Here is a 13,830-nt window from a genome sequence, read left to right as displayed (position 1 = left end):
GAAAACTTGTTTGGTTGAAAATATTTCCATAGTTTCCAGTCTACAGAAGTGATTAACAACAAACAAACAAACAAGTCTGGTTTGGTTTAGCAAAGAATAAAGAAGTTTCCAGCAGCCTATCATTCACATCATCAAAAATGATAATGATCTCAGGGAGGAATATTTATTCTCAAAGTCTAACCACTGTTAACTCTGTAATTTAAGTGACATAAAGAAAATGATAAAAAGTCTATATTCCAATGAGTAGGAGGGGTGTGACTCCTTGAAACTGGTTCATTTATTATGTGTATCTCCAAATCACTAAGAAACATTTAAATGTTCATTCCAACTCATGTAGGTTGGAACTGACCTGTTTTGGAGGTATTCCTTTCTGGAATGTATTATATGAGGGCCAGAATGCAAAAGAAAACAAAACAAAGAGTCCTACCAAGGAAAGCACGTCTGCATTTGGGTCAGTAGACTCACGTAGCAGATTCATGATCGCCCTAGGCAAAGCCATTCCCGTTTCTCCTGAACCTGTGCCTTCCCTGCTGCTAGGTTTTTGGAGTTGGGAAAATTTGGATCCCAGGAGTATATCTGGAAATAATGTAATTGTAGCCTCCAGGTATGAAATGTATGACTTGTCAATGTTTGCGTTCTCGTTGGGACAGAAGGGCTCAGAATGACACCGGCTGACTGCACAGCAGACTGGCCCATTCTGATCAGCCTCGTCACCTGCAAGACAGGCACAGAAACCTGGGTTTCATTTGGTAGGAGTTTTATGATCTTTTCCTTATGGCTTTGGGGTTTAAAAATGTCTAAGATATCTACATCAAAGAGAGTCCCCAGATTGTAGTAATTGTAGCAAGAAAATGGTCTTCTCCATTAGTTGTGCATCTGTGTAAAAGTCCCTTTGAGCTGTTAATTTTTACTGATGTGCTATTTTTTCCAAAACTGGAGTTTAGTCTTTACACAGTGGCACGTGTGTTCCCGTCGGGTACCCTTCAGCTTACTGCTGAGCTGTAAACGTCCTTTGAGCAAAGTCCCCGAGCTCTCTGACACCTTGACCTGTGCTGTGAATGCCCCACCTTGGTGCCAGCTGCCGGGCCCTGTTCCTCCTCCCCGCCTCACATCCACCAGTTCTGAAGCAAAGTGGCCGCGCCCTAGTTCACTGCCCTGGCTTCCAATCCACTGAATGTCTAGTTTTCCTTCAAAAGTGATTTTAAATCAAATTACCTTTATGAAAGTGATACCCAGACATACTTTACAGACCTAAAAGTTTTCTTATAAGAAAGTACCCAGCAGTTGTGTATGCTCCAAACCTATCTCACAACCCAGAGATAAAAATCACAATTCTTAGCTGTTCCTTCTCTTGAATTTGACTCTAGATTGCTAACAATGTGCAAGTCAGTATTTTGCTTTTAGAGGTTAGCTATTGGCAGGGCAAGAGGGGGACTTGCTTCTATTATATTTACTGACCTTGTCTACTCAGTATATTTTGCCTTCCTTCCCTTGTCCAAACTTGTTCACAGTTATTTAGCATGCACTTATTCTTTAAATTTTAGGGCTCACCCTGTCATGACCATGTTCACAGCTGAGCCATTATACTCCACACCTACCTTTCTTTCCCTGTGTATTTTTCTCGGGGAGCCTTTCTTAGTCCTGGCATTTGTTGTCACTGGTGTATTCCTCAGCAGGTCCTGTGAAGCCAGCTCCAACACAGCCTCTTCCTGCTTCTCTAACTTTTTAAAAAAACTATTTGCAATCAATTTTTAAAGTTTGAAATATTTCACACAGTGAAACCCATAGTTAGTTTTCAGTCCAAGTGTTTTGCATCATGTTTTACTCGTACAGCTCAATTTCCAGCAGAGTGAACGACTTGCCTTGCCTCGGATCTGCGGAGCCCGGTGCAGTTTTCACAGGGCAGTGCTGGTGCACACAGCAGTGAACACAGGCGATACCTTCAGAGTCTCAGTTCCACACTGTGCGTCGGCGCTCAGATGCATTTTGCCAGCAGCCTTGGAGGAAAGATACAAACCCCAAATCCAGCTGTGCCTCCTAATATGTGAAATGGGACAATCATTGCACTATATAAATTCTCAAATCTTATATCTTTTCTAGCACTTGGGACACTTTGGGCACCAAGGGAACTCGTTTAACATCATTGCTAATACTATTTGCATGATTAAACTTTAACTTAAATTAATTTATATGAATAAAAATGTTATATAGGAGACATTTTAAATTCCAGCTAATCTCCAAGTGTGTGCCAATATCGGATCATATAGAAGCCATTTAGGTTGATCGACCATGAATGGCTTTTTTGGAAAGAAAACAGAATTAAAATATCAAAATCCTTACGCAGATAGAAAGAGAACAATTCCAGATTCCTATGAGCAAAATCTGTACATATTATATCCTATGTAAACGTTTTCCTTTTTTGTTACTCTTAGTACTTCTGTGGTTCTAGATACTGCCTTATTATGATCCTCTAGCTGAAATGTAGCTTAACAAACCAAAGTTAGCCCGTGCTTTTGGTGCTGGAGGTGACAGGAGAACGTGTGATAGAATCGCCACCACCCCAAGCATCTCAGAGCTGAGTGGGAAGCTGGTCAGACCTTGAAAAATAGAAGGGAGGAAAGACTGGAGAAGCATAGCAAGGAAACCATACTTGTACACAGGGGTCATGGATTTATAATGGCTTCCAAAAGGAGCCACAGACTGGCTGGGAGATTCTGCTCTAGTCTGCCTAGATCTGGTGGTAAATTGCTTTTTAGAATGATTCCTTTAAGGCTGCATTATTCAACTGAACAGAAAATGATACGTTGGCAGTCCATTCAAATGGAAAATTGTTGTTAATCACAGTGAATTTTTTTCTTATTTAACACAGGACAGAATTTTGCTTCAATGCATTTTTATGTCTGTTCCAGTTTTTTTTTTTTTTAAAAAAAAACTAAAAATAAATGGAGATGGCAGGTAGCTTTTTTCTTGGCGTCAGCTCAACCTTTAGATTTCAAAGGGCGGTGGATAGATTTCTGCCCTCTGGTGGTGAAAATGTCGGTGCCACGTGGGCTGCAAAGCTCCGGCAGGCCTATTACACAATGTCCATCACCTGCCAAGAACTAAGCAGCCAGATCTGAAAGTAGCTTGCATCTTAATAGGGTGTTTAACAGATGAAATACATGTTTACTCTGTGACTTCTTCATTGCAGATTTCTGATGGCCCATGTATGAAATTATTTGCTCATAAACATGTTTTATTTTGTTGAATTCTATAAACAGTATTTTTTGGAATGCAGCCTTTTTTTTTTCTTTGTTTCACTGTGCTCTAAAGATATTTCCCCCAATTTCTTCAGCTCATTTTTTTCCTGAATGGCAATGAACTAACTGTAAGTAGCTCTAGGGTAAATTTTAAAATTCTGTTGATGTCCTTTCAACTGTGAGTAAATAAAATCAAATATAACATGTGAAAAATGTAATGGAAAGGAGTGAAAAAGTAAAAGCGGTCATCAGTGGAGCCAAGCCGAAGTCGCTGTAAGGTTACTTCCCGTGGCTGCGGCACAGCTCGGGGGATAGAGCCCCTGCCGGACATGCACTGGGCTCTGGGTTTCATCTTCAGCACAGCAAACCAACAAAAAATAAAGGAGAAAGAGACTGTTCTAAAGCACGTGCTATTCTTCCGTTCCTCCACTATCTCCTTCATTGTTCGTGTTTTCATTATGCCAAGTATACAATGTAGCAGGAGTCCACGTCGCAGAGGCTGACAGTGACACGCAGACATGGAAGGTCCTCACCACGGACATGGCCTTTTAAAGTACACCCTCTGCAGCATTAAAGCACGTGCTATTCTTCCGTTCCTCCACTATCTCCTTCATTGTTCGTGTTTTCATTATGCCAGGTATACAATGTAGCAGGAGTCCAAGTCGCAGAGGCTGACAGTGACACGCAGACATGGAAGTCCTCACCACGGACATGGCCTTTTAAAGTACACCCTCTGCAGCAAAGCGTCCCTTCTTATCAGCATCAGGCTCCAGCCCAAGAGTTTACCTTGTGGGGGGGGACTCGACCCCTCAGAATGCTCCTCGCTCTGCTCTCCCTGGCAATCTGGTCTCTCCTGGGCTGTGAAAGGGCTTCACCCTCTGGGGCTGATTTCTCATCTTAAAACTGCAGCTGCAGGTGCAAGGGAAATGAGTGGTTCACCCCAGGCAGGAGCCTTTCCCATATTGACTGAGATTTTCTTTGCTGTTTCCTTGGAAGCAGTGGCATTTTCTCCATTTTGGACAGAAGAGGGCACAGGATTTTGATGCAAATGATCTGAATTATAGACCTAGTTTTTTTCTGCTGAAAAAGTTCAATGATTAGATTCTCAGGAGATTCAGCTCATATTTCAGAGATGGGGATAACACACGCCCTGCCTGCACTAGAAAAGACTTTAATGATCCATCAATATCCTGCTCATTAAGCATGTTAGAGGAGATTGCTCAAAATGTAAATAGCATTATTATTTGTCTCATTCTACTGTGCTTTATCACTGTTTCTAACCAGTTCAAACAAAGAGGAAACATCTTTTTGTCTGTTTTTAAACACAGAATCTCCTATGAGTTTCTAGGGTTGAACTCACTATATATCCCAGACTGGCCTTGAACTCACATTGATCCTCCTGCCTCAGCCTCCAGAGTGCTAGAATTACAGAGGTGTGCCACCACACCTGGCCTAATGTTTAAAAGAGAAAGAGAATATTAGTAGAGAGAAATGTTTCCATGTGGTATCACCTGGTGACATAGCCTCCATACCTGGAGAACGAGTATGGGGTGAAGAGGTGACAGTGAGGCATCTCTAAATGGGTGGCCCCACCTGTAGGTGCCAGACTCGAGTGGGAAACTGACAGCGAATGATGCATCCTGTTGAGGTCTTGACGGCACTCCCTCTTCAGAAGATCCGGACAGCAAGGGCCCCGCCTTATCAGCTACCCAAAACCTCTTAGCAGAAATGGAGCCCAGCCAGTGACCAGAAGCCAGCTCTATGTGGGTAAGTGAAAGGCAGGAATCTTCCCTTCCACCCTGCAATCCCCTTTCCCAAGCCGTGTTGTCATGGCTTCCGTCAAGAAATTACATGGCTTTGCTAAAATGTATTTAAGTATTCACTAGGGGTATAAATACTCAGCTTTGTTTTACTTTAATATTTTCTAGGCTTTCTGAGAGAGTTTGACCTTGTTCCTCCACAAACAGTGTTTTCTTTTTTTTTTAATTGTACTGAGTACAGTGAGCACGGCAGGAATCTTACAAATAAAACTGTTCCTAGCACACATAATACATCTAAAAGCATTTTCTGCAGATAACCTTGATATGCTGGCAACAGCAGAGGAAAATTTCTATTCCCATTTCATTTAGGAAATCAGGGTGACGATATTTTCCCTTTCTAAAATTATCCCTGCCAAATATATTTTGTTCACAACCATAAAAATGATGTTTAAAGTGGTGACAGGTTGTGATCACATTTTTTTCTGTGCCAAGGATGGATTTTTAAAAATACCATTCTGGCTAGATTGCCGATCATCATTTTATGTTCCTTTCTGAATATATTTCTGAGAACCAGGGCCATGAAATACATAATATAAAAATAAAACAACTACATCGCAATGATACTCTCCCTGTAGTGAAACCTTCTTAGAACTTGAAATTGAAGAGCACAAGACATTATAAATATGATCCTTCATTAAAAACCCTCAGAATGTCTGTTGATTCACTCAGTCTTTGACAGTGCTAATCCAGGAGTTGTGCGAGCTGCCAAAGACAAACTAAGTAGGAATTAAAAAGCTGCTAAGTCGCTAAAAGCTTGGATAATGTACGAAAAGATCAGGGAAGGACCTCATATGTTTTAAGGAAATGCGAAGGAGATAATTTACTGAGCAGTACAGTGAGACCAACGTGAAAGGGTAAGGATAATCACAGAAATGGCAAATTCTTCCTGGGAATAAGAATGAAGAAGTCTGTGCAGAATGGCAGAGAAGAAGGAGCTGAGACTGGAACAGCGATCAGAATAATTATTTCACACACCAGATAGACACAGCGGTCAAGGATGGTGGCACTGGCATTCTGGGTAAAGAGAGTTATCAAAGAGAACGACATCCAGTGGGAGTTCTCCATATTTCTGGAGTCCACCACCCTGATCATCTGGGTATCTTACCTTTTCCCCATTTCTAATAAAATGTCTTCCTTCCTTAAAAAAAGAAAAGAATTACATACAATGTAAACTAACATTTAAACGATAGATTCTAAAAGAGTAGCGATTGGGTAACATAACATTAGATATCTAATTCCTTTTTTTTCCCCTTCATTAGAAAAGCAGCTACTAAAAGAAACGACTCTCTAAATGTTTCACTCATCTGGTCTGGATCCAAGAATTTAAAAGTCAGTAAATTGTAAGTGGCAGATGCACATGCAAGAATATGTTTGAATGCTAAGGACACACATGAGGGTTTGTGAATCTTCCAGTCTGTCCTAGAGTCCTGTTGTGTTCTTAAATTAACTTTGCTACCTCTCCTGCATCAAAGCATGTGAATATTTTAGTGTTTTAAACACTGTGAGGTGTAGCTTTTCAAATTTTATTTTAGTAACTTTAAAGAATATGATAAATTAAATTTTACAGGAGACTAATGAATATTAAATAATTATAACTATTATTGTACACAATATTGAGAAGGCTTCTTATCGGCAGAAGAAATAGCATGGTAAAACAGAGAGGTCAACTTAATTGTTAAACAGCAGTGGAATTTCCAAATCAATGAACGTATATCCACAGGTTGTACCTGATGCAGCTACTAGGTGTTAATTTGTAATAACATTTTTTGGGGGAAAATAATCAGGGTTAAGCATGAACAACTGAAGGAAACAATTTTGACTCTAATTCATTCTGCCAAACTTAAATCACCAAAGAGGGGCCTGATACGCACCGCTAGAGCTGGGACTTAGCCGCGGACTTGTTTTCTGTGTGGTGCGTGCTTCTGACGCCACCCAATTAATTTCAGCCCTGGGGCAGGGCACTCAGATGCCTACGCTTATCAGCTCTTAACCTGAAGTTAAGAGTTGCTTTAAAGTGTTTCTTATTGTTTTACATATTGGATCAGTTTTTTTTCCATTTTTATTTTTTATGAGCACCCGTTTGCAATACACAAGAACCTTGTCCCCTGTGTGGGGCTGGTACATGCGCAGAACACATTTTAATGTCTTTTCATCCACTTTGCCTCTTCTCCCTCCCTACCACCTCCTCCTTGATCCCCTTCCCGTGTGAAAAAGATCTCCCTCCCTACCTCCTGTTATCTGACTTTAATTTTGCTCTTTATTTATATCATGAGTTTCTCATGAAAGAGAGACCATGGACTGCTTAAGCTTGTGAGTCTGATTTATTTACTGAATATCGTGGTCTCAAGCTGCACCCACTTTTTTAGAAATGACCCCAGTTTATCCCTCTCTGAGGCTGAGCAGCACCGTGTTGTGTGTAAACGACACATCTTCCATACTTATTCATCTGTCAGTGAACTCACAGGCTGCTTCCAAGTGTGGTTCTTTAAGTGTTTTCTTTGAGCAGTGTCTACTCCGTTCCTTTGCCCATTTAAAAAATTACCTTGTTGGGTTTTAAGGGCCTTTTCTTATTCTGGGTGCAGGTACAGGATGCCAAAGTATCCCTCCCATTCTGTGGGTCTCCTTTTCACTTTCTTGATACTTTCCTTTTATGCACAAAACTCTTTAATCTTAAAAATCACATTGAAACAATATGGTAAATACATGCTTACAAAGACTTAACGTCTATTTCGGTTCTAAAAGCTAAATTTTAGAGCTGTATGAAGGTATTCAATCCATTTTGAGTCAATTTATGTATGGTTAGAGAGGAGAATGCACTTTTTTTTTTTTATTTTCACCTATTTATCCTAGGAACATTTGTTGAAAAGACTGTTTGTCTTAATTTAATTTCCTTGGCCTCTTTGTCAAGAATTAATGAGTTTTAGCTGGGCATGGTGGTGCTCGCCTGTAATCCCAACACTCGGGTGGCTGAGGCAGGAGGATCTCTGTGAGTTCAAGATCAGCCCGAGCTACATAGTGAGTTCCAGGTCAGTCTCAACTACATAGTGAGACCCTATCTCAAAAAACAGAAAACAAACCAAAAAAAAATTAATGAGTTTTGCAGAAATTTGAAGGTATTTGTGTAGCATTTCAGATTCTTCATAAACTTTTCTGCTCTTTTATATTTGATTATCGGCTCTTCTTGGAAACCTTAGAAGATCTGTTAACTGTAAATGTTTCTAAATTTAACATCAATGTGTTGGACTCGGGCCTTTTGAAATTCTCTATGCTAGGCCTTTCTGCTGCCACTCAAGCTGTGACAATCCCAAAAGGTGCCTCCCAATCACCAATGCACCCTCTCCCAAGAAGCAGGGTCTGTGCTTTACCTTCCTGAATCTGGATAAGACTTGGTGTCTTGTTTACAACCAGTGGCGTCCTTTGGCAATGATGTCAAACTGTGCTCTAAACCTGGGTCATTAAATGAGATGCAGATATGCATCACCAGCTCGTGCGTCTCACCAGCACCCTGAAGCCCTCAGAGATTGAGCCGATTTATAATCTTTGCTTTGTGCAAGACCAGGAGATGTGGAGAGTCCAGATGTGGTCCAAGGTCAGCTGAGACCAAGAGCAAAGCCAGCAAGCAGCCACTGCCAGGCTGATGCACGAGGCCCTCTGTGGGCTGTTCCAGTCCCCTGCTCCTTGGGTCACTGCTTGTCATTGCTTGCTCCTTCCCAGGTGAGGGCTCAGAAATCATAGAGAAGCAACAAACCCTTGTTGTTGAGCGCATTCTCAATACTTAACCCATGAGACCACGAGCAGGATGTGTTTTAAGAGCAGCTAACATTTTGGGTATTTTGTTACTTGGCGATAGTGGTCCTAGGATCTGTCTTTTAATTCTGGAGAATGATGCTTTTCTCACTCTCTTCTTTCTTGCTAAAACACTTTTAAATTGGATGCCCGGTCAGATACAGTGATCTGCGGTACAAGTTTTCTTTGCGCTCTCCCTTGAGCTGTTGGCTTCTCCTTGCCGTTTTCTGTGCGCGGAGTGGTGTCGTGACAGTGGGTGTGACAGTGGACAGTTGGCTTCGAGGGACCGATGAGTTCGTACATGTACATGATAGCCTGTGCTCCTCTATGGGGAATTAATTTTAGAGGAGTTTTTGTACTATGTTTTTCTTCTGGCTCCTCCAGCTGTTCTTCTATTGCTTGCTGTGATGTGGGCTGTTTTCTCGTGGTATCCAGCTGTCTGTTCCCCTTTGAGCGAAGCTACAGCCACATGTGTATAGATGACATTTTTATTTGTATTTAATCTCAATACTTAAAAACCATGCTTTCTGAGGTCATCACATTTTTCTCGATGACAGCCTATGTCCTCTGGCCATGAGAATAATTCAGGCTGTGTCTATTGCTGAATTAGAAATCATACGTGGCTGGGAACTTCGAATTTCGTTTAATTTTCCTAAATCCAACCTCACACCACACACTACACTGCCACTGAGGTCCCTTATCCCAGGCCTGGGTGCCGGGCTCTGGAGAGCAGTGGAGTGGAGCCACTCAGGAGGTAGAGCTGGAGACAGTGTTCCACAGCTGTCCTTGTTTCTGCTCTCTGCTTGAAATTGTCTTCTCCACAATGTGAACTTCTGAGCTTTGTCAAGAAATTACACCCTTTTCCATGAAGACAGCTCTCTTCTGTTCCCTGGATTATAGGTTTCTTTGCCCTAAAGCATCAGATACCACTCATCTGTAGGCTTTGAGTCCTCCAAAAATATGTTCAGATGCCCCCTCTGTGCCAATATCCTTTCCTTTCTTCGTTGTGATTGTGGTTTTATTTTTAAAATTGTGATTTTTTTAAATTGTCCCTTTTTATTGCAGTGGGAAGAAATCAATTTAGCTGTGATGAGCTAAAGCATTATAATTAATTTTTAAATTGTAAGGAAATTATCAATTTTTAGACATGATATTATAAAGAGGGGAATATTATGGTTGTTTATATGGATAAATAATATCACAATACTGTATTTAATATAACTGAACTTTACCACATTTAGAACTTCATTACATGACACATGTGTTTTTATTTTCTTTGCATGACAGTGTTTGGAAAAATAAGAACACATGCATGTGTACACTTATACATATATGCCTACACACATGCATGAACAGTTATACCACACTGTGATATCAGATTATATTTATATTTTAGAATATGGAAAGGTGGTTTTGGGGTTTTACCCTCCCCCAGAAAGTCCTGGATCTGAGCGCTGGTGAGGGAAGAAGTGAGCAGTTCTTCATTTATTCTGTTTTCGGCCTGACAGGTAAATTAATTATAATACTTGCTGTCTACAGCACACTTGGGGAATTTATTTAGATATGCTCTCCGAGCTGACTTCCCCAGAGAATACAAGTCAATTATAGTTCAAGCTCTTCTTGTCTCATTAGCTACATGAATAATATATTTGAATGATGGCCCAGGAGACTGGAATTAGAAAGAGCGTCTTCCTCCCAGTGAGCCTCTGATCAGATAATCCTATGTGTCCATTAACAGCTCCACTGCTCCTCAGGCACAACTCAGAGAAGCCCTACTCACTTCCAGAGGAGCTGCTGGCATGGGACTATAGCTACGACACATATAAAGATCCAGCCAGGCCATGGAATTTTGTAGCATGGGAAACTGCTTGCATGTCACCAAAACTGCTTCTAAAGCAAGAGAGGATTTAAGTAATATTTCAGTTTTGCTCATTTTCTATTCAGAAAACAGGCTGAATACTGTGTCCAAAAGGAGTTGAGTTTTTAAGGTTTTTAAAAAATGACCGTATGTAATAAAAAAAATAACGCGCAGTGCAAAATTATTTTGCTGTACTATTTTCACGGCTAGCCATTTTAGATGTACAGAGTGGAAGTAGCCAGTGGACTTATTATAAAGTGCCTCAAAAGGCTGGTGTGTTATTTGGGTCATTATTTAATAGAAATCATTGCCTTATAAAATATTTCTCAAGTGCCTGAAAAAAGTAGGGCTAACTAAACCACGTAGAGTATGGTTCCATCGTAGCCCATTAAACAGTAATGGGATGAACGACGGTCTCGGGAAAAGTATGATCATTCTTTTCAAGTCATACTGTAAGTACCAGTCTACTTAAAACTAAGTAACAAAATCAGGCTAGGCTTTGCATTATGACAACAGCCTAGAGAAGGTGAGATGAAACCACAAAACCCAGGACTCTCCCAGTCCCTAGGGCGGATGTTCCCCACGTGGCTGCTGTCTCCCGAGGACTGAGGCTGGTGCTCCTCACTTGGAGTTGTGGATCATGTGTAAAATTCTGATCTTCTCAATTTGGGATGTGAATCTGTCTTCTCAGAATTACAGAAAACTTGAATATAATAGTTCTCCCATTCTATCTCAATTCTATGTAATTGAATCCTTCTTGTTACCAGCACACAACCTTTATCTAAATACTACCACCAGAAAAGCCTGGCTTTCTAATAAACAGATTTCTGCTTACTTTTTTGTCTGTAGAATTTATGGCTGTTTTAATATATATTCATAGCCATTTGCATACCTGATATGTGATATGGATGGTACATTGGAGCTTTTGAGTCAATAGATTGTTCCAGACGTGTGAAATGGCTAGATTATTGGTGAGTCAACTTTTTATATTGGCTTCTTTCTTGATAGCTGATGATTACCACACGAACAATTATCTGTGGGAACTAATACTGATCAGTAGGAGAATAATGGTATTTAGTAGGCCTTTTGCAAGTTCAATAACCAAGAGAAACCTATTCCAATCAATGTGTTTCATTTAAACACAGAGACCTTCACAAAAATGAAGATAAGGTTACCCAATATGGGGTTGAAGTTATTCTTCCATGATGAGATCTATTTAACTTTCATGGAGAGTGTCTGTAAACAAATTTGGCCTATTGTAATAATTATTATAAAATGAGAAATCTTTTTGCACAAATGTCTTAATTAGCTCTGGGATGATAATCATGCAAACATAACAACCCTCTCCTACAATCTGTATCTTCTCCTAGTTTGAAAACAAATATCTTGGTCTATGGAACTGGATGTTTTCTCATTCTAATATGGGGATCTAACTCTTCTCATTAAGGAAAAGAGTATGCTGCATATATTATTACTATTATTCTGTTCACTCAAGTTTTCTGAAAGCCTGTGTTCTGCTCTGCTCTTCAAAACACAATGATGATTCTCTCTAATTGGACTTGGCAGTTACTGTGGACTGAATTGTATCAACACAAAATTCATACACTGGGCCCCCAGCCCTCAATGTGTCTATATCTGTACATAGGATCTTTAGGAGCTAATTAAGGTTAAATGAGGTCAGAAGAGCAAGGTCTCATTATGACCATTGTGTCCTATCAGAAGAGGTAGGAAGAGAAAGATATCTTTCTTACTGCTGTGTGTGTATACAGCAAAAACAATGTCCATCTGGACTCCACATAGAGAGCCCTCATTTAGGAATGTATTCTGTTGGGCACTGATGCAGACTTCCAGCTTTCAGAACTATGATAAAATGTGTTTTTGTTATTCAAACCTCCCAGCCATGGTCTTTTGTGACAGCAGCCTGAGCTGACTAACAGAGCTGCTTATAATTGGGTTCTCGGGCATAATGAATAGCCAGCATCATGTATTTCAGAACAAACTGATTAATTATGGATTGCAATTAATTGAACAGTAGCCAGAAAGAAGAGTCAACAGTTTATTACAATTATAGGATAAAAATATAATTTATAATACCACTGTTGCTTTCATCAAATGTTCTAAAATGTGGTTATTTTGTGTTTATAAGAAACTTTTAATATCCATGACTTCAATAATTATTCAGTAATAACCTCACACTAAGCATTTACTATGTAATCTTATTTCAACTTTACAATATTAAATGGAGTAGATAATGCTCTTTATTTCATCCATCCCTCAGCTGATCAAATTGATCACAAACACGGAAATCATGAGAACACAAGGTTTTGCCGGACAGTCTTCATCCCTCATCAAAGCGCAGTACTGCAGCCACCCTTTGCCATGGGGTGCGTCTCTGAAACAGATCCTAGGCTGGTGTCTACGAGACAAGGTTTTGGGGTAAAGGCAAAGATGCTACATTCATCTTTTCTTTCGTGATTTTCTTCTAGAGGATGATGTCTGAACAGCACTTTTCTATAAACACGTTTTCCCCTTCTGACAGAGGGAGACAGTTTACATAGAAATGAACTTCCTCATTTACAATCACTCTCCAGTTCCTGGAGCTGTTACACGGGCTCAGTTTCACTGAAATTGAAATCTCACACAACGTCTTGTGTTTTCACCTAAGAAGAGCTGATCTCACTCCTGTGTCATTCATCCTTCTAATTTAGTCTCTCACAGTGCTCAGAGTCTGCCACAGTGATTTTCTCATCGCTGGGATACAATTCCCAGCTCTCACCACTGTAAGGGGAGGAGAGGTTTACTTGGGCTCACAGTTTCAGAAGATTCTGTCCGTGGTTAGGTGTTTGGAAAGCAGAAAGGGTTTGGCTGAAGGGCCTGGGGGGATGGAACAAATGCTCAGGTCATGGCCACCAGGACGTGAGAGAAGGGAGGAGCTGGAGGGAGACAAATACATTCTGTTCACATCCCCAGTGACTGCCTCCTCTGACCACAGCAGCTCAGCAGCTGACCTCCTCCGTGGACCGACTCACTGATGCATGTAGGGGTCCCAGATCCAATCACTTCCACATACATGAGAACTGGGGGACACCCAAGATCTAAAACATGACAGAAGTTTAATTCTTCCTTG

This window comes from Fukomys damarensis, unplaced genomic scaffold (assembly GCF_012274545.1).
Source record: "Fukomys damarensis isolate Sample0158 unplaced genomic scaffold, DMR_v1.0_HiC HiC_scaffold_4, whole genome shotgun sequence".
Lineage (NCBI taxonomy): Eukaryota > Metazoa > Chordata > Mammalia > Rodentia > Bathyergidae > Fukomys > Fukomys damarensis.
Note: the sequence above shows the minus strand (reverse complement) of the source record.